This window comes from Equus przewalskii, chromosome 32 (genome assembly GCF_037783145.1).
Source record: "Equus przewalskii isolate Varuska chromosome 32, EquPr2, whole genome shotgun sequence".
Lineage (NCBI taxonomy): Eukaryota > Metazoa > Chordata > Mammalia > Perissodactyla > Equidae > Equus > Equus przewalskii.
In genome coordinates, this window is record NC_091862.1 from 19,822,434 (window position 1) to 19,843,754 (window position 21,321).

The following is a 21,321-nucleotide window of genomic DNA, read 5'->3' on the forward strand; positions in this document are numbered from 1 at the left end:
GAAACACCTGGGGCTGGTAGGCTCTGATAGCTTTCCTAAACTGAAGCAGCTGCTTACCCTGTTCTCCTCACTCTGACAGTCGTTGAAAAATGTTTTTCAGAGGTGGAGGCGTTTGAAAATTTAGAAGTCAAGGTGGGAGTAAAACCTTTTCTAGAATAGCAATTGGAAAATCACAGATATGTCTCTAAAGAAGTTTTATGGCCAACCAGCATATGGCTTTGATGTTCACTCAACCAGAGAGAGCTTCCAGTATCTCTCCAGCTTGGGGAAGGAGCCAATCCTGATGATTGCCATCGCGCGGGATATTGTCCCATACATACATAGTAATTACCATGGGTTTTTATGGGTTCCTTCTCTAACCCTCCCAGGTTTCCACTGACATAAGAAATAAAATTGTGGTTCTAAAAACCATATGAGAATGATTTAAAATTAGAAATCGTCCCAGCTTGGGACCTTCGGTTCTCCAACTTGAGAGTTACGGGTTTGTTAAAACAGATTACTAGGCCCAAACCCAGTGGTGTTCTAATTCCGTAGATCTGGGGTGAAGCCAGATAATTTGCATTTCAAACAAGTTGCTGTGGGTCTAAGAGCACCGTGGTTTGGATCCAGTGCTTGCTTCTCAAACTTAAAAGTCCTTATGAATCATCTAGGATCTTGTAAAAGTGGCCGTTCTGATTAAGTATATGTGAGGTGGGGCCTGAGTTTCAGAATTTCAAATAAGTTCCCAGGTGATGTGAATGCCCTGAGGGGACCACACTTTGGTTAGCAAGGGTTAAGATTAGAATTCGGAAGTTCCCACATTTGCTTTGCATCTGACTCAGCAGATGTTCCGGAGTGAATTTTGGGTCCCCCCAAACTTTGTACGTTTAAATCCTAACTCCCGGTGTGATGCTGTTAGAAGGTGGGCCTTCCAGAGGTGCTTGTCATGAAGGTGGAGCTCTCGTGAATGGGATTAGTGCCCTTAGACAAGAGATTTCAGAAACGTCCTTCACGCCTTCCACCATGTGAGGACACAGCAAGAAGACAGCGGCCTATGAACCAGTAAGTGGGTCTCACCAGACACTCAGTCAGCTACTGCCTTGATCTTGGACTTCTCCGACTCCAGAACTGTGAGAAAGAAATGTTTGTTGTTTAAGCCACTGTGTAACCATGCTAATTTATTAAATCAGCCCAAGCTGACTAAGGCACCCGGGGGGGCTAGCTAGCTAACTTACCCAGACCTTCAGTCTTAATCTTTTAAAAGGAGAGCCCAAGAAGCTGTATTTAAAACAAAACAAAATAAACAACTGGCAAACATTATGCGCAAACTTGACTTACAGAACCACTGATTTAAATAACACCAAGGAGTGTAAGTAAGTACCCAACAATGTCTGCTTGTGCAGCGCTAGAGTGGAAAAGGTTGAGAGTTGGGTAGGGAGAATGGACAAGTCTTAGAATCCGGGGCTATTTTAGTGAGGAAACAAGTTTTTTCATAGATAAAATGAAGAGAAAATATTACGAGTAACCTGAGACTTGTGACTGTGAAAATAAGACTCTTTTAAACCAACATTTCCATTTACTACGTATAGGAATGGCCTGCTTGGAAAGCCACGCTGTGACGCTCTCTCGCACGTTTATTACGCCTTCTGTACTTGCTACGCTTTCTATCTGGAAGACATTGCAAACCATCACCCCACCCCTGGCTCTCCCAAGTAAACTCCTCCTCATCATTCAAGGGCTGGATCCAGGGATTACCTGCTCTTTTCACTCCAAATTTCCCTGGCAGGTTTATCCATTCATTTATTTATTCAAAAGCTTACGATTGTGCCAGGAAATGTTCTAGATACTCCAAGTACAATGATGAACGGTGTAGATAACAGTTGTGCTCTCACAGAGTTTATACTGTAGTAGAAGCAAGATAGATAATTAACGACCAAATAAATGAGATAATTTTAGATATAGATTTCATGAAGAAAATAGAATTGGAAAATGCCATTTAGTGAGTAATCATTGAACGAAGAATAAAAGTTACGCTAAGTAGCAGGCCTACTCTCAGGGGAATATTGAAAGTAGGTGTCAAGTTTCGCTTGTTTCCCACATGGATAAGCAATTGAAAAGACCATCCTTTCCTATGCCTCTGCAGGACCACCTTAGTCTTAAATCAAGTGCTCAGGTAAGAATAGGTCTGTTTCTGCTCTCTCTCTGCTCTTCCGTTAGTCTATGTGTCGGTACTTGCACCAATTCTTACCTGCCTTAATTACTGTCGCTTTATTATAAGTCTTCTTTTCTGGCAAATCATATCCTCTCATTCTGTAGTTCTTTTTCAAGTTTGTTGTAGCCATTCTTGTTGATTTGTTTTTCCACATAGATGTTAGAATCAGCATCTTAATTTTCATAAACACACCTTCTAAGAGTTTTGGTGGAATTACTTTGGATCCATAGATCAATTTGAAGAGAATTGAAAACAGTGAGTTTTCAAAAATATTGACATGGTATGTCTATCATTTATGTAGGTCTTAATATCCTTTAATAATATGAAGAGGTCTTGAATTGTTTGTAGTTGGTATATAAAAATAAAGTTAATTTGTGTAGAATGAATTTAGGTTTAATGACCCTGATAAATCTAAAAGTTTACTTATAGAATTACATTTTCTGTGTACAGAAACGTATTTTCTTTCTTACTTTTAATCTTTATATATTTTATTCCTTTTTCATATTTTATTTCACTGGCTAGGACTTCCAATATAATTTTGAATAAAAATGGAGATAGTAAGCAACCCAGTGTTTGAGAGAAAATGTTCAACATATGCCTATTATTTTATTTTAATAAACTTTTCATTAGTATTATATTAAAATAGTTTTATATTTACAGAAAAGTTCAAAGATAGTACAGAGAGTTCCTATGTACCTTATACTTAGTTTCCCCTGTAGCTAATATTTACATTAGCATGCTGCATTTGTCACAATTAGTGAACCAATAATTGATAAAACTAACTGAATTCCGTACTTTATTTAGATGTTCTTAGTTTTGACCTAATGCCCTTTTTCTGTCGGCCAACACTTAAGGAGTGGGGAGTTATGCTCCACCCCCACTAAGGTCAGAATCTCTACATAAATTATTTCGAATTCTTCTACACAGTAGATTTATCTCTTCTCTCCCGTTTATTCATCTATTCAATCATTTATTTATATCGGTTTACCTGGAATTGATGTTAGAATAATTCTGGACTTATAGAATGAGACAGGAACTGTTCCCTCTGCTTCTATTTTCTGTAAGAGATTGTAGGAGACAACGTATTATTTCTTCCTTAAGTATTTAGTAGAATTCACCAGTGAAACTATGGGCCTGGTGCTTTATTTTTTGGAATTTTATTAACAAATGATTCAATTTCTTTAGTATCCATTTAGTATTGATATTCAGGTTATCTGTTTCTCCTTGTGTGAGTTTTGGTAGTTTGCGTCTTTTAAGGAACTGGCCCATTTCATTTATGTTATCAAATTTGTGGGCATAGGCTTGTTCATAGTATTTCTTTATTATTCTCTTCCTGAGCTGGGTAGTGATGATTCCTCTTAATTTACGATGTTGGTCATTTGTCTATTTTTCCCTTGGTTAGTGAGGCTAGATGTGTGGTTTTACAGATTTGTTTTCCAAGGAGCCAGCTTTTGGCATTACTGATTTTTCTCTATTGATTTCCTATTTTCCATTTTAATGATTTCTGCTCCAATTTTTATTGTTTATTTCCTTCTGCTTGCTTTAGGTTTAATTTACTTTCCTTTATCTAGTTTCTTAAGGTAGAATATTAGGTTTTATATCTTTTTAAACATGAATTTAATGCTATACTTTTACCTCTATGCACTGCTTTCACTGCATCCCACAAAATTTGATAAATTGTGCTTTCCTTCATTTAGTTCAAAATATTTTAAAATTTATCTTGATCCTTCTCCTTTGACCCATGGATTGTTTGTACGTATGTTAATTTTCAAATATTTTGAATTTCCCAGCCCTCTTTCTGTTACTGATTTCTGGTTGAACTCTAGTATATCTGAGAACATAGCTGAATGATTTCTGTTCAATATGGTAGCCACTAGCCAAATGTTAGCAATTTAAATTTAAATTAATTAAAATTAAATGAAAATTTTAAAGTATTTCCTCAGTCACACTAGCCACATTTTAAGTGCTCAATACCACATGTGGCTAGTGGCTACCGTGTTGGTTAACACAGATAAAGAACATTTCTATTATTGCAAAAATTTCTTTTCTTCCCCCAGCCTTATTCAGATAAAATTGACATATAACATTGTGTAAGTTTCAGATATATGATATGATTTGATACTCTTATATATTGCAAAATGATACCACCAAAGCACTAGTTGACACCTCCATCACATCACATAATCACCTTTTGTGGGTTTTTTTGAGGAAGATTAGCCCTGAGCTAACATCTGCCAATCCTCCTCTTTTCACTGAGGAAGACTGGCCCTGAGTGTACATCCATGCCCATCTTCCTCAACTTTATATGTGGGACGCCTACCACAGCATGGCTTGCCATGCGCTGCCATGTCCACACACAGGATCTGAACCGGCGAACCCCAGGCCGCCAAAGGGGAACATGCGCACTTAACCGCTGTGCCACCCAGCTGGCCCCTACCATTTTTTTTGTAATGAAAATATTTAGGATCTACTCTCTTAGCAACTTTCAAATATATAATACAGTATAGTTAATTATAGTCACTGTGCTATACTTTAAATCCTCAGAACTTATTCATTTTATTGCTAGGAGTTTGTACCCTTTGACTGACATCTCATTTTCCCCACCCACCGCCCCGGTAACCACCATTCTACCCAGTTTCTATGAGTTCGGCTTTTTTAGATTCCACCTATAAGTGATATCATACAATATTTGTCTTTCTCTGTCTGACTAACTTCACTTAAAATAATGCCCTTAAGATCTATCCATGTTGTTGCAAATGGCAAGATTTCCTTCTTTCTCACAGCTGGATAATGTTCCATTGTGTATATGTATACTACCTCTTCTTTATCCATTCATCCAACGATGGACACTTAGGTTGTTTCTATATCTTGGCTATTGTGAATGATGCTGCAATGAACATGGGAGTGCAGACCTCCCTTCAATATCCTGTGTTCGTTTCCTTTGGATACATTCTCAGAAGTGGGGTTGCTGGATCATATGGGAGCTCTGTTTCAGACAGCGCTGTTATAGAACATGACATAAGAAGATATCTTTATGATTTTAGGATAAGTTAGAGTTTTTGAAACAGTCACGAAAACTCTTAGTTATAAAGGAAAATATGCTAAGTTGAATTACATAAAATTTTAAAAAGTTTCCCCGAAAACAACCGTTAAGAGAGTAAAAGATAAGACACACTTGCATAGTCTAGGGTTCTGGCAATGTTAGATTTTTAAAATCTAGATTCTAGATCCTAGATGATGGTGATATTGGAGATGTTAATTTTGTGATAACTCATCAAATTGTACACTTACGACTTGTGCACTTTTCTCTATGTAAGATGAACACTAATAAAAACGTTTATTTAAAAAATTAGAAAACTATGAAGCATACATATGAGTGACCAAATGGATATATGAATAGTTTCTAAATCAACTAGTAATAGCAATATAAAAAAAATGCAAATTAAAATAACAAGACAATATTTCACAACTATCACATTGGTCCAAAATATTATAGTGTGACAAAATTAAGTGCTGCTGATGATGTGAAGAAATGAGCATTCTTATAACTGCTGATGAGAATGTAAAACTCCTAGAATATTTTGTAGAACATTTTGCCAATATCTAGTAAGGTTATGTGTGCACATGCCTAATGTATTAGTTAGGGTTCTCCAGAGAAACAGAGCCAATAGGATGTGTATTTATGTGTATATGTATGTAAGTGTGTGTGTGTGTGTGTGTGTAGAGAGAGAGAGAGAGAGAAAGAGACAGAGATTTTAAGGAGTTGACTCACATCATGATTGTAGAGGTTGACAAGTCTATAATCTGCTGGCAGGATAGAGACCCAGGAAAGAGTTGATGTTGCAACTCAAGTCTAAAGGCAGTCTGCTAACAGAATCCCCTCCTTCTTGGGGGAGGTCAGTCTTTTTCTTAATGCTTTCAACTGTTTCCATGAGGCCCATTTAAATTATGGCGGGAGATCTGCTTTATTCAAAACTTACTGATTTAAATGGTAATCTCATATGAAAAATACCTTCACAGCAGCATCTAGACGTATTTGACCGATATCTGGGTACAGTGGCCTAGGCAAGCTGACTCATAACATTAACCATCACATCTGATAATCCAATATCCTCATTAAAAACAAAAACAAAAGCAAAACACAGCCTTTTACGAATAGTCACAAGAAGTCATATACAAAAATACTTATCGCATCATTAATGTAACAGGGAAAAAGTAGAAACAACTTTATCATCCCTCAATCAAGAGGAATGAACAAATAAACTATGATTTATTTATATAGTGAGATAACATACAGGACATAACATACTATGTGAATACATGGGGCAATCTCAAAAATATAATGTTGAGTGAAAAACGTAGGTTTTAAAATTATTTATGTGGTATGAAGCCTTATGGCGTTTGGAAGACAATTTGAAGTTACTTTTTGGTTTTCCTCTTGTTTTGTGAGATCCTTTTTTTTCTTTTCACCTCCCCTCTTGCCTGCAGGTGTTTCCTTTGTTTCTCAAATAAACCACTTACACTTGAAATGTTGTCTTCAGATCAACTTCTGAAGGAATTCGAACTAAGACATGTGACATGCACAATTCAACTATGAGCTAAAAAATATATGTGTGCAAATGTAGTTGATAGAAAATACAGTACTTCAAAAGGATCTTGATTTTTCCTGTAAGTAATAATGTCTCTTTTCACATTTTGCTTTATGATCTAGGTCCTTATTCTGAAATCTTCCCCAAACTCTCGAAAAGATCTATAAAATCTCTCACAAGGTGTCAGGTATATATATCAGGTAAATTGTTACCTCCATTATTTTCCATGAAGATTTTCCTCCTGGAGCTTTTCATGGTTTTTCTCTAATTTGGACTGAAAGCTCTTAGGCTGACTGCACAGCTGTTGTTCTGGAACTTTCCTTTGCCATCACTCTGGATTTTTTTCTTCACTTCTTTTGTATGTTGGAGCTCTGACTTCTTGGATCCCAAGTCTATCTCATCTTACTGGAGCATATCCTTTGATAGCTTTCTGAGAAAAGATGCTTTGGAAGTAAACATTTTTGAGTCCTTACATGCCTGAAAATACTGTTATTCTACCCTCACATTTTGTTTAATGTTTGAATAGTTATATAATTCTGGATTCGAATTTTAACCCTCTCAATTTTAATTTCAAAAGCACTTATTTATTGAATTTTTGCTTTCAGCATTGCTTGATTAAGTCCAATGCCATTCTGACTGACAAGTTTTCATATGTAAACTGTTGATTTTGTCTGGAAGTTTGTGTCCTCGTTATTCTTGATATCCTCTTTATCCAAGGATATTCTTGATATTCATAAAATTCTGAAATTTTTGAAAACTTGGCATGGAACTTTTGTATTCATGGGGCTCTTTTAATATGGAAATTTATGTCACTTGAGTCTGGAAATTTTTCCTGTATTATTTCTTTTCTAAATTCTGCCCCTTAATTTTCTTGTTTCTCTGTTTCTGAAACTACTATTGGCTGGTTATTTAAACTTCTGGATTGTCTCGTTTGTTTGTTTGTTTTGATTTTTATATTTTTGTCTTATATTTGTCGGTTATTGCTACAATAAAGTTGTACAACAAACCTCTGAAGCACTCAGTGTCACACAAACACAAGCATTTATTTTCCTGCTCACCAGTCTGCAGTTGGCCGGTGTTCTTCATAGCTTGGCTGGAGTCGGCTAGACTTGGCTGATCGGGGTCATCTGCTCCGTGTATTTCTCATTTTCCTTGGACCAGCAGCTTCTCAAATGGCAGATGCTCAAGAAAGCAAATAGAAACTCAAGTGCCTAGTAAGACTTTGGTTTGGAACAACGCACTGTCACATCTACACACATTCTTTTGGCCTTGTAGCCCTGGCTTACGATCAGTGGAGTGGAAAAATATCGTCTACTCTGTAGGGAAAAGGAGCAAATATTTTCTGAAAGATAATCCAATTTATCACTTTTATGTTATATTTCTCTCTCTCTTTTTTTTGGTTCTTTCTAAATGATTTCCTGTTGAATTTTTTGCAACCATATATTTTTGATTTCTGAGAACTCTTCTTTGTTCTTTTGTCTTTTTCCTAAAAACATCATTTTCTTTTTAAACAAAGAAATATTTTCTCATATCCATCTGAACAATTGATTGATTTTTCTCTCTCCCTCTCCCTCTCTTTCTAAATTTTTCATTTTGTTTTCTACATTTCTCTTGGAGCTTTTTTTTTTCTTTATTATGTCTGTGTCTTACATATTGGAGGCTATAAACACCTAACGATACTTCATTGTTTCAAGAGTGAGACACTATCATTAATTGAAATTCTATGGGTGTGGGCAGGGATTATTGACTGGTGGATTTCACTGTAAGATAACTGCATGGGAGATCTGTAGAGCTTTTTTTTGGCTGCTCAAGTTTCCAGAAATTATTTTCCAGCCTCCTGTCTGAGAGATAGAAGCCTGGTTAGTAGTCAGAGAATGTGGGAGTCTCAATGTTCAGCACACAGACTTTCACCCACTCCCCCTCTTTTTAGGATGGCACTTTGCCCTTCATTCACCATGCTTAGTGTCTTCTCTGGTGTAATTTCTCCTGATAATAGACCTGATATATTTCATAGGCATGTGGTTGGTTAGTAACCTGCTGTACAGGATTGCAGAGAGGATCTCACTAAGTAATTCAATTTTAAAGTCACGTTAAACTAACTTTAAACTGTTTATAGTCTACCTTAGAACTCTACCATTGTCTTCAAGGGAATCTTTATCTCTTGTTCCTGAGTTTTTCCAGGTTTGCGCTATGAATTACATTATTTCTTGTAGGCGCCTCCCCTAAAAGTGCCTAGATTTCTGCATTCTCATTTGTGTTATGTCAGTTACCACTCTTTGTGTGGTTTCCATATTCAAAATATTTGTAGCAATTTCTCATTTCCTGTTATCTCCTTTCTCAGTCTATTTGATCTTTTGGATATTTTAACTTTTCAGATTCAGCTGTTGTCATGTTACTGGAGTTATAGTAGCAAGTGGAGATAAACACATGTGTTCAATCTGCCGTGTTTACCCAGAATGGAGAAGGATATTCTAAAATTCAAATCAAATCATAGCTCAACTCTGTTTTAAAATAGTCAGTAACTACATACAAAATTCAGTTTGAAGTCTACACTTTGTAAGATGGCGCTTGTCTCTCAACAACTCCACTAGTACTCTCTCTATCCCCCTCATTACTGAAATTTGTCCTGTTTTTCTAGGATACCATGTTCTCTTTTATCTTGGGGCATTTGCTCTGAATTCTCCCTTTCCTCTCCCTTCCTTTGAGTAGCTCCTAATAGCCTTCAGCTCTCAGCTTAAACATCACCTGCTCTTTCCTCTTCCCCCAAGCTTAGGAAGGATGCCCTTTTTTCCCTCTCCAATGGCATCCTGTGCACTGCTGGTCACTTTAGCACTGCATTATGGTGTGAATTTGGTACTCTGTGTCCCCCTTTACATTACAAAGCTGGGCAGGGACTTAGTCTTCTTCACTATAAGGACATCAACGCTCAGTTGCTATATAGCAGGTATTCATTAAAAATTTGATGAATGAATATTGAATGAGCACTAGACTATTCCACGAACTGGATTCACATCCTGGCTTCATCCATGGGCCGACTTTGTGGTCTTTGAATAGAAAAAGAGCATAGAATTTGGAGGAAGTGGTGAGCCCAATTTCTGGCTCTACCATTTCTTGTTTGATTCCAGGAGATCCCAACCTCTCCAATCTCCATTTTCTCAGCTTTAAATGGAATTAAAATATATGATCTGCTTTCTGCACAAAGTGATATATAGGTAATATTTAGTACATTTTACAAATGCATAAAATATGCTAAAACTCAACCTTACTTTAAGAATCTATTAAATACCTAGTACTGTGTTCTCTGCCAAGTTCTTTGCTGTGTATGTGTGTTTTCTGTGTGCCCATCTGTTTAAATGATCAGCCTCTCGCTTTTTAAAGTGTCGATAGTAATGTAACATGATTAAGAGCAAAAGAACAAAGTGCCCCTATTAGCATAATTTTAAGTAGTTATAAATGTATTAAATATTTTAAATGTGTCAGAGAATTAAATTTTATAATATTTTTCCATAGGTTATGTGTTCTTATTTAACCATTTTGAATGTAATTCTATGTTAATTTCATATAAATTTCATCAGTTAATGGAGAACAGCTTGGCAAAATATAAATGAAATTCCAGCCAGTTTGAATGATTCTCGTTAATGCCTTCTGTTTCCTCATTGTGCAGGATAATCTAATATTCATGAGATCATAGAGCCAAATACAATTATAATCTCAAATACTCTTCTCCCTCCATAGGAGATTGTATTATATATTTCAGGCTCTGTGGAGGCCCTACGCTGTGTGGGGGCACGATGCACTTTTTAATTATTTCTTCACAGAGCTGGTTGACATGATCATCCAGAAAATGCAGAGTAAACAATTTTATGACTGATTCCTATATTGAATTGAATATCCTCTTTGAAGCCACCAAAGGGCATTTTTGAATCAGTTTATCTGCAATATGATTTTCATGTCTAAACTAGTCATTGCAGTGTTTATTCAATAGCCTTGACATTTTTAAAGGAAATAGAAAAGATAGGAGAAAGAATATCTAACAAATGCCTCTTTTCTCTGAACCATTCAGGAACATCCTTTGAGAAGATGTGAATATTACACGTCTTGGATTCCCATGTCTTAATGGGAATATCTTCACGGTCTGATGGAGACTTTTACATAGAATGAAATGGCTTGGAAGGCACATTTCAGCCTGTGTTATTGTCATATTTTTAAACTGCTATCTATTTAAATATATTTTGAAAAGTTCAGTCTCTTCTCTCCGCAGTGCTGTGGATTCCAGCCCCATCAGTCGGTAGCTTAAAGGGAACAAGTAGACCATTCTCTTGATTATCCAGGTGTAACCATTTGTGGATTGGAACTGTTTGGCCGCAAGAGGGCAAGCTTTGCAAATTCACTCCTGCTGAACAGTGACTGAAGATGTCCTGGAACTCATAACTAATTTACCTAGAAGTTTCCTTTAGCAAAAGACCATGACGTCTCAGTAGTGGGGAGTTCAGTGTATGTGGTTATGGCATTTCAAGTCAGTGGGAAGATCAAGGGGGTTTCAAGATTTAGGACACAGTATTTACATGCATGTTAGGGGTGGAAGGATTATATGTTACAAAATGCCTTAGTCACAATTTCCAGACTCTGATCTTTGAAAAGAAAACCGTGAGACCAGAACTAGTATATTTGTCATAATTAGACAGAGATACTTTGAAAAGCAGGATACTGGGTCAATAATTTCCCTTTCCTTTCTTCCACCAATTAGACATTAAAATATTTATTGAGGGCTTGTTCTAGTCCAGGAATTGTTCAAGTTGGTATAAAGTACTCAATGCAACCATTATTCTCACTTTCATTAGTGTAGTGGCCAGGTAAATCTAATTAAACTTCATTAATAAACAACCCTCAGACTGCAGTCACTCCACCTACAAAAAGTTTGTTTTTGCTCATGTAAAACCTGGTGTGGATCTGGGAGGGTCTCTAGGCAGCTGTCTGCCGTGTGATGCCCTGGAATCCAGGCTGCTTCCATCTTGTGGTGTTGCCATCACAACCCCTGCTTCTACAATCACGGAACCAGGGTTAGAGAGGACTGGACAGTCTTGCACTGTCTGTTAAACGCTTTGGCCCTGAAGTAACACCTGTGACTTGTATTCACAAGGCGTTGGTTAGAACTAGTCAAGAAGGCCTGTCTACGTATAGAGGAGAGAGGAAAGCATAAGCCCATTGTGTGCCTAAAAGGACAGGAAACCAGAAGTTTCTCCCATATGTAGATTACTGTTTCTAGAAGACTAAACAGAGAGTAGGCAAACACATTTATATTATGAGAGAGAGGGAATTATTCCAACAGTTATAAATACATTAATGTGGTACTCCCCAATTATGTATAAAAAAGCTAAAACTCAGACAATTGTCTATTGGTAAATAATTAAAGAAAGTGTTTTACCTATCACGTTTTTAAGTTTGAAACAAGGTTTTAAGTTTGAACCTTGGCACTATTGACAATTTGAGCCAGATGATAATTCTTTGTTGTAGGGGCTTTTCTGTATATCATATGATGTTTAGCAGCATCCCTGGTCCCCACCCACTTGATGCCGGTAGCCAACACCCACCCAGATGTGACAACCAAATATGCCTCCAGACATTGCCAAATGTTCCCACCAGGCCAAAATTGTCCTAGATGGAGAACCCGTTGGTTTGAAACCACTGGTTTGAAGTATCCCCCCCATGTCATTTTCAACACCAAACCTTAGAGTTAACGCAGTAAATATGCTTGCATATATACCTTACAATATATCAAGCACTTTACATGGCTCCATCTCAATTGATAAAATAATAAGAGAATATGAGGAAAGTCAAAAAGGTGAAATGCTTTGTCCATATCACAAAGTGAGTAAATGGCAGGGAGACAAGGAAATCTAAGTCCTCTCGCTCCAGATTCATAAATATTTATAAGTGTTTTTTGAGTCCCTCCTAGGTGACAGGAACTGTTCCAGGTAGAGAGGATTCAAAGATAAAAGGTCTGGTTCCTGCTCTCAGGAGACTCACAGTCTAGTGGATAAAAGACAAATTAACATGAAATTGCATGGGAGGGAGGCTGGCCCAGTGGCACAGTGGTTAAGTTCACACGTTCCGCTTTGGTGGCCCAGGGTTCACCAGTTCAGATCCCGGGTGTGGACCTATGCACCACTTGTTAAGCCATGCTGTGGTAGGCGTCCCACATAAAATAGAGGAAGATGGGCATGGATGTTAGCTCAAGGCCAATCTTCCTCAGCAAAAAAGAGGAGGATTGGCAGAGATGTTAGCTCAATACTTACATGGGAGGTAATTTAACTAGGTGCTCTAATGGAAGGGCTTATAGGAGGTACTTCACCACAGAACTATGAGAAAAGCAATAGAAACGCTACAACAGAAAGGAAGAAACGATCGGAAGCAGTGGAACACAGAGAATGTTGAATTTTATTTCTAAGTCACGAGAGAAAAAGTGAACTGAAATACAGAAAACTACAGAGCAGATCAAGAGGAGAGAAAAGAATGCGACCCTGAGCTGTGAGAAGGGAAAAGAGTGAAAGATGTTGCTAAGCCCTAAACATGCAGGCAGGTGTTGTCTGAATAGTTGCAAGAAGCAGAAACCCCCTCACTTCATAGTGTTCTAGAATGTTGATTCAAATGAATCCCATCGAGCTCAAAGGAGAAATCCTACTCCAGAACATTATTAAAACGTGTTTTAAAAAGCCAAACTGTACATCTCTGAAGTAAAAGAAAAGTGAATGAGTAAGAATAGTTTTAAAGGGCATCTTTCATATAAATGACAAGCAATATAATTTCTGAAAATGTGGCCTGCTGGCAACTTGCAGGACAGTTCTTTTGTCCAAGCTTTGAACTGTGATCACTTGGAATAAATTTATTTTGCCTTTTGATTTGACTATGTCTTTTTATTTTTTAAAGATTTTAATGTTTCCTTTTTCTCCCCAAAGCCCTCCAGTACATAGTTGTATATTCTTAGTTGTGGGTCCTTCTTGTTGTGGCATGTGGGACGCCACGCAGCATGGCCCGATGAGCAGTGCCACGTCCGCACCCAGGACCCGAAACGGCGAAACCCTGGGCAGCTGAAGTGGAGCGCGTGAACCCAACCACTCAGCCACAGGGCCGGCCCCCAAGATTTGACCATGTCTTAATATTTAAATATCTCAAACATTTTTCAGTTTAGGAAAGATTTAAAAAATGTGGAGATTCATTAGCATAAGTGTGAGTCTCTGTCAGTAAATGATTTAATAATTTGACCTATTAAATGACGAGAAGCTATATAAAGGGTGCTAGATAGCCTTTTCTCTTTAAAACTTCCGTGATAAGGGGGATTGTTATTGAGTAAAACATGTTTTAAATTGCTTGTTTGGAAACCAGAGAGGGTGCAAAGATTATTTTTTCCAACAGGAGCATCCAGGCCCTCAGTGCTCTTTCCTCTCCATGTGAATCAGTTCACTGCTCTCTGAGCCTTTACTCATATCATGCTGTTCCTTCTGTCATCAGTCTTCACAACTAGCAAACAGTGACTCATCTCTTTTCCTGTCCCTGTATTATCTCACCATCTCAGGCTCACTCTGCCCTCCAGGTGTGTCCTGCCTATCACCTAGTTTGAAATCCTACTTCTTTTTTATTGTCCTGTTCAAACCCTTACTCCTCCATCCAACTTTTCAAAATTAGTCCCAACTTTCTGCATTCTGCTCGTTAGGCATGGGTCACTATTGACAATTAGAGCATTCTCTGTGTTGGTTGAGGGCAGTAATTCCTCGCTCTAACTCACCCCCATCCTAACTTCCCACTTGCTCCCTGCCAAGTAAAACATACAGTGGGAGGGGCAGTGTCTGCATGTTTGATTTGACATATCAAGCAAGAGTAAAATTTGAAAAACCAGCATAGAGGGAAAATCTATGGGCAGGTGGAGCAGTGTAAAGAGAGGTGGAGAATTTGGGGAAAGAACTGAGGGGAGAAAGTTCCAGTTTCTTTGTGACTTGCAGTGGGGAGGAGGTCGAGGTGTGTAACTCAAGATGTCGCCTCCTAATTACCCCAAGGAACTCAAGGGAGGTTTCGGAAGCATTTAATTGTTTCTCCAAATTGTTTTTTTTTGTTTCATTTTTATGTTAAGAGATGCAATCCCTAACCACCCTGAACCAGAACAGCCCACCGCAAGAGCAGGGCCCACACTGATGAGCTGAAAGGCAACAACTGAGACCGCACCAGCAAACACCCACCTCCCTCTGTTGAATATTCATTCCCCATTTGAAATAAAAGGCCCCTGCTTTGCTGTGCACAGGGAGAACCATGACTTTGGAAATGATTCCACATGGTCTCCTATTTGCTGCAAATAAACCCTACTTTGTGTGACAACTCCTTCTGGTGGAGAGTCTGATTTTAGCTCACCAGGAGGCAAACTCACTTTGGTTCAGTAGCAAAGAGGGACACCCTCCTCTGGGTTGAATCTCCCAGAGGTTCCCCCATGGGTGCCTGGGAAGTCCCCAGGAGACAGGCTTCATGTGATACTATGATTTATGATAAGAAATATTTATTTGGTCTTGTCCCAGTTTCTGGCCCAGAGCTCCTAAACCCTTGGAATTTCTTAAGTGATAAGGGCAGTAAAGGTGTCATTTGTAATGTTATTAAGGTGACTTTTGGAAAACACCTAGGGATGGGGCTGGTTGCCAGGGGAGCCAACCAGGTGATGAGAGGTTTAGGACTTTCAATTCTGCTCCTGACCTCCTGGGAGGGGAGAGATGCTGGAGATTGAGTTCAGTCACCAATGGCCAATGATTTAATCAACCATGCCTAAGTAATGAAGGCGCCATTAAACACCCAACAGGAGAGGGTTAGGAGAGCTTCCCAGTTGGTTGGTGAATGTGTGGACATTAGGGGAGAGTGGCGCAACTGGAGAGGGCACAGAAGCTCTGAGCTCTCCCCATACCTTGCCTTATCTTTCTCTTCCATCTGGCTGTTCCTGAGTTATAAGAAGCCAGTAATCTAATAGGTAAAATGTTTCTCTGAGTTCTGTGAGTCACTCTAGCAAATTAATTGAACCCAAAGAGGAGGTTGTTAGAACCTCCAATTCATAGTCAGTAGATCAGGGGCTGGCCCAGCGGTGCAGCGGTTAAGTTTGCACGTTCCGCTTCACTGGCCCAGGGTTCACCGGTTTGGATCCTGGGTGCAGACCTATGCACTGCTTGTCTAGCCATGCTGTGGCAGGCATCCCACATATAAAACAGAGGAAGATAGGCATGGATGTTAGCTCAGGGCCAGTCTTCCTCAAACGAAAAAGGTATAGTCAGTAGGTCAGAAGCACAGGTGACAGCCTTGGCTTACAATTGGCATCTGAAGTGGGGAGGGCAGTTTTGTGGCACTGAGCCCTTAACATGCAGGATTTGACACTATCTCTGGGTAGAAGGTGTCAGGATTGAGTTAAATTGTAGGACACCCAGCTGGTGTCAGAGAATTGCTTGGTGGTGAGGGCAAACCTCCCCAAAACACATTGTAATTGGTGACCAGACCCTTGTTTCTCCTGCATCCAGGGAAGGCATGCCTCGAGCTATGAGAAGGGAGGGGGAAAGGCCTCAACCAGGCCTTCCTGTTTAAAGGTTTATTATGGTGTCCCGGTTAGGAGCACAGCCCGGGGAGGAGATCTGAGCTCTGCCATTTCTAGCTAGACTATTTTGAACAGTTGCTGACACTTTTTAAGCATCTTTAAGTCTATCCCATAGAAGTTTTGGAAGCATCTAATGAAATAAAACAGGTTGAGCAGTTGCACAATGCCCGCACAGGGTAAGCACTCAACAAATGAGGAGTTCCTCCTGCCTCTTGCAGTGTGGCGGGGTGGGGGTGGGGGGTAGATGGCTTTCAGGGGGGATGGGAACTAGGACAGCTTGAATAGCTGATCAAAGAACAGACTTTGAGTCATACAAAACTAGATTCACGTCTAGTTTGATTCAGACCTAGACTAGATTCAGACCTGCCCCTTGAAAATGTGGGACCCCAATCACGCTAGGTAACATTTATGACCCTCAGCTTTCTCATCTTTAAAAGAGCCTTAATAGCACATATCTCAAAGGGGTCTTGTAAGGATTAAAGTAAAGATTTGACATACTGTATATGTAACGCTGAGCATAGTTGCTTGTATAGAATAAGTCCAATAAATTCTAGCTGATGTTATTAGGACGCCAGCAATTATGTAGGCTTTTTGTCCTTGAGTGAGCTTTCTCAGGAAGATGATCTATGAAACAATTTAGTTGCACAAAAATATATCGTGTTCTTATTATGGGCCAGGCACTTGGATAGACACTGCTATCCAAGATTCACAGAATAATAAAACATAATGCCTGTTTTCAAAGTATTCACTGTCTGATGGGGTGAGCAGAGATGTACTTATAAACAGGAAAATGGTCCAGTTGCAAAATGGGGGGAAGAAGGAGTTAATTCCTATTATAGAGACCCACAAATCCCCAGGAAGCTGAACCTTGTAGGACTAACAGCATTTCAAAGGCAGAAAATTGGAGGAACGGTACCTCAAGAAATTGGAATAGCTGTGCAAAAATGCTGGATGTGAAAATGCTTCCAGTATTTGGAAAATAACTAATTTGGGGTGCGTGTGTGTGTGTGTGTTGTGGGTTACTGTAAATAATCATGTACTTGATTCTTGTTTTTGTTTTTTTCTTTTTGAATGATGGGAACAGTTTCTTTCAATTATATATTTCACACAGCCCCTCATAGCATCTTGCACCAGGTAAGCTTCAGTGAAGTGAATTAAATTGAAGATGCTTTCTCATTAGATTTTAATTTCCCAAATATCCTAAAGTTTATTGCCTTTTTTGCATGATAAGTTTATTTTCTAGAGCCATTCCAATTAATATGCTTAGGTGTCTCCGCTGACAGTGTTTCAGAAATAATAATGGCATGAATTTTTAAATTTTCATAGCAATTTACTTGGCTTTATATAGTTCATCCTTCATACTAGAGTCTGTAAAACTACGTAAAAATTTAGCCACCACTCAGGCTTTTGGTTCTGGCTGATAAATATGAGGTTTCTCTCTGTCAAAGAGTAGTAACTAAGGAAAGCCTGCTCTGTCTCTGAGTGAAAGGACCTAGAGGCAGAGTCTGGAGGAGAGGTCATCTCCCCAGCAAAGGAGGCAGCTGGTGCAGAGATGCAAAACTGCTAAAATAGGAATGAGCGAAAGACTGGTGACCAATGTCCTCATCACTTGAACTCAGCTGGACCATTCAGTTCTGACATATATTAATGAAGAGGAAATAGGGGGAAGAAGATTGAGAAAGAGGAGGAGCGGGGCGTGATAACGCTGTTTGTTTTGGGTGTTGCGCCGGCAAGACCACGTCTTAGAATTAGGGGGATGGAGGGAACTAATCCTCAAATGCCTAAGTCAGTTTTGTTTCAGTAAGAACATAAGTCAGTAGAAATGGATTATGAGATTCAAAGGATTATTATTTCAATGTTTATTTTGTATTACTCATGAAATACTGTATTGTCAGCTGACCTTGAATTCCATCGTGCTCTCTGTTAGGTCGTCAGGTTTTTCCTCACTGCTGGAGCATTCTCTTGACCCCACACTCTCCTCCAGCTCCAACCTTGTTTCATTTCTTTTTTATCATTTATAGAAAGATAATTTACAAAAGCTGTCGATAATTCTCCCACTTTTATTCTCCCATTCTCTGTTGTAAGGATAGCAGTAATCTTCCCGTGATTGGTCCACTGGTCAACTCAGTTCTTACCTCACCAGAACGCTCACTGCATTTGCACAGCTGAGGAGCCTCCTTATTGACACATTCCATTCTCTTCCTGCTGGGCCATCACTCTCTGGTGCTTTTCTTCCTGTGCTTATTTTTTCTCAGACTCATTTTGTTATTTTCCATCATCCTTGATACCACAATATGGTGGTGTTCCTCAGGGATCCTTGTTCTTTTCTTAATCTACATTATTTCCTCAGTGAAATCATCCAGTCTTATGGTTTTATATATCGTCTGTCCTTTGTTGACTCTCACATTTTACATCTGACCTGTGCTCTGACTCCAGACTTTCATATCCACCCACCTCCTCACCATGACCAAAATCAAACTCTCAATTCCCACCACACAGCTTATTTTTCTAAAGTTTTCACCATTTCATCCTGTCATCTCTACTCTTCTGTTGTTCAGGCCAAAAATCTTGGAGCCATCCTTGACTCCATTCTTCCTCCCACTCCCCACATCAAATCCACTAGTCATTGCTTCATTTAGTATTTTAAAAATATTTACTAAGTGCTTCCTATGTGTCTGGTACTGATCTGGAAGCTGCAGATGCGGGAGAGAATAAAGCAGACAAAAGCCCTGCCCTCAAGCTCTTTAAATGACTCCAAAATGGATTCACAATCAAGCCATCTTTCATCTCCTATACATCGCCTCCACCACCCTAGATGAAACCACCTAAGTCTCCCTGAGTTATTGCGATAGCTTCATGCTTCCACTCTTGTCCCCCATCATCTCTTCTCACCATACGAATCAGAGTCCATTTTGAAACATAAATTAGACCACGCCTTTTCTCTGCTCATGACCATTCAATGGCTCCACTTCTCACTCAGAGCAAAATCCAAGTCCTTAACAAAACCTACAATGCTCTATGTGATCCGGATGCTGCTATTGCTCCCATTTCCCCTCCAGCACCCTCCCCTTCTCTGACTTTGCTCCGGTCACATCAGCCTCCTTGCTCTTTTCCAACACTTCAAACAGCCCACAACACACTATCTTAGTTCTTGCTACTTGGCGTATTCCCACACATTAGGTCGTCCCTCAAATGTTGCTTTACTGAGGAGGTCTTTCCTGATCTTTAATATAAAAGAGCATTCATACCTTCATCATTCTCTATTCCCCTTTCCCTGTTGTATGTACTTAAGTATGTCTGTGTGCACATCTTGGCAGTCTCTTCCATTTAGAATGTAAGCCTTTCAGAGCTGGGATATTTTTTTGCTCGCTGCTGTATCTCCATCTTCATCTCCTAGAGTAGAGCCTGGACCATATTACGCACTCAATAAAAATTTATTGAATTATCTCCAGCCCTGGCATTCTATAATAGGGTAATTTACAAGTGTGTTGACATAAAGTCCCTTTTGATCAAGGGTCTGCATTTATGAGCCAGCTAACACTAGATAGTGTGCCATTTACAGCTCAAGAGCAGGAAAACTCAGCTTCTCTGTGACCTCTTAACATTCTGTTCTACCCAAATTCAGTGTAAACTTTCAAGTCTAAAAATTAAGTATCCCATCTCTCTGTTGTGACTAGTTTTCCATATGTGCTAAACTGTTAAACAGAGAGCCGGCTGTAAATATGCAGTGACGAAGCCCCTGGGAGGTGGTATGAGCAATTAGCATTCAGTGGTTTATGGCTCTCTGTGTCAGATTAATCACCTCGAAATTAGGCATGTGGACAAACTATGAAGTCAGGGGAGCTGTGTATAAGGGAAATAAATACATGCTCTTTGATGCTTAGATATGGAGGACATCATTTCAGTCTATCATGAAGGCTAGAGCAGTTGAGAAATCTTAGCCAAAAAGAGTCCTTATGCAGTTATTCTCAGAAAAAACAAAAAACAAAGAGCCTGAGGACCCTGAAAGGAATAATGTAAATAAAGGACAGGAGATCCTTGCAGTAAGATCACTGGTCCTTTATCTAGCTTCCATCCCCCTGCTCATCCCCATCTAAGCCCCTGCCACGTTGACTGTTTCACCACTCTGTCTTCTTTGATAGCTCTGAACTTTTATATCTATTTCTTATGCTCGGTCTGCCCTTGCCCTGTAACCTATACACTACAAATTCTGCCTATAAATCCAGTTCTGATATCACCTCCTTGGTAAACTCTTTTCTGAATCCTTTGATAGATTTATTTGCTTTTTCTCCTCTGTTGTGACATCCATTTGTACCTGTGTCTACTACAGAATCTCACTACATTAACTTGCTTGCGACTTTGCTGCATCTCTGTTGGCCTCTTGAGGATAAGAAATATTTTCATTATACCTCCACCGACTAACCTACTGCCTTCTTATAGTGAAATAACTTTCTCCTAACTTGAAATGTTTCGGACAACTTTGTTGAAATTAAGAAAATAGCCTTGAGTATTATGACTTCTATAAAGTGTATTTTCAACTTCCAAAGATCCTGGAATGTTGGCTAATGCCAAGTGGTTCATAAGAAACAGGATACAGCAGAGTAATCTCTTTTCCTATCTCAGATACACAGACCAGTGTAACAACATTTTTTGCGTGTGTTAGTGCCTCTTTCAGCACCTTGCTTAAAATAATATAATGCCTTTTCATCTATGTTTCTGCTGAAGAGCCCAAAACATCATGTTGCAAACAGCTCAGTCCTCCTCATAAGACTCTCCATTGAATAGGAAGGAAATGGTTATTTCCAGCTTGTTTTCCCTCTTATATTGGGTTTACGGATGGGAGAAGGAACGCACTGACTGGCAGAATGGCTTACTCAGTTATTCACTGCAGTATAGCTAGAAAATAACCTATTTTATTTTTCTTTTAT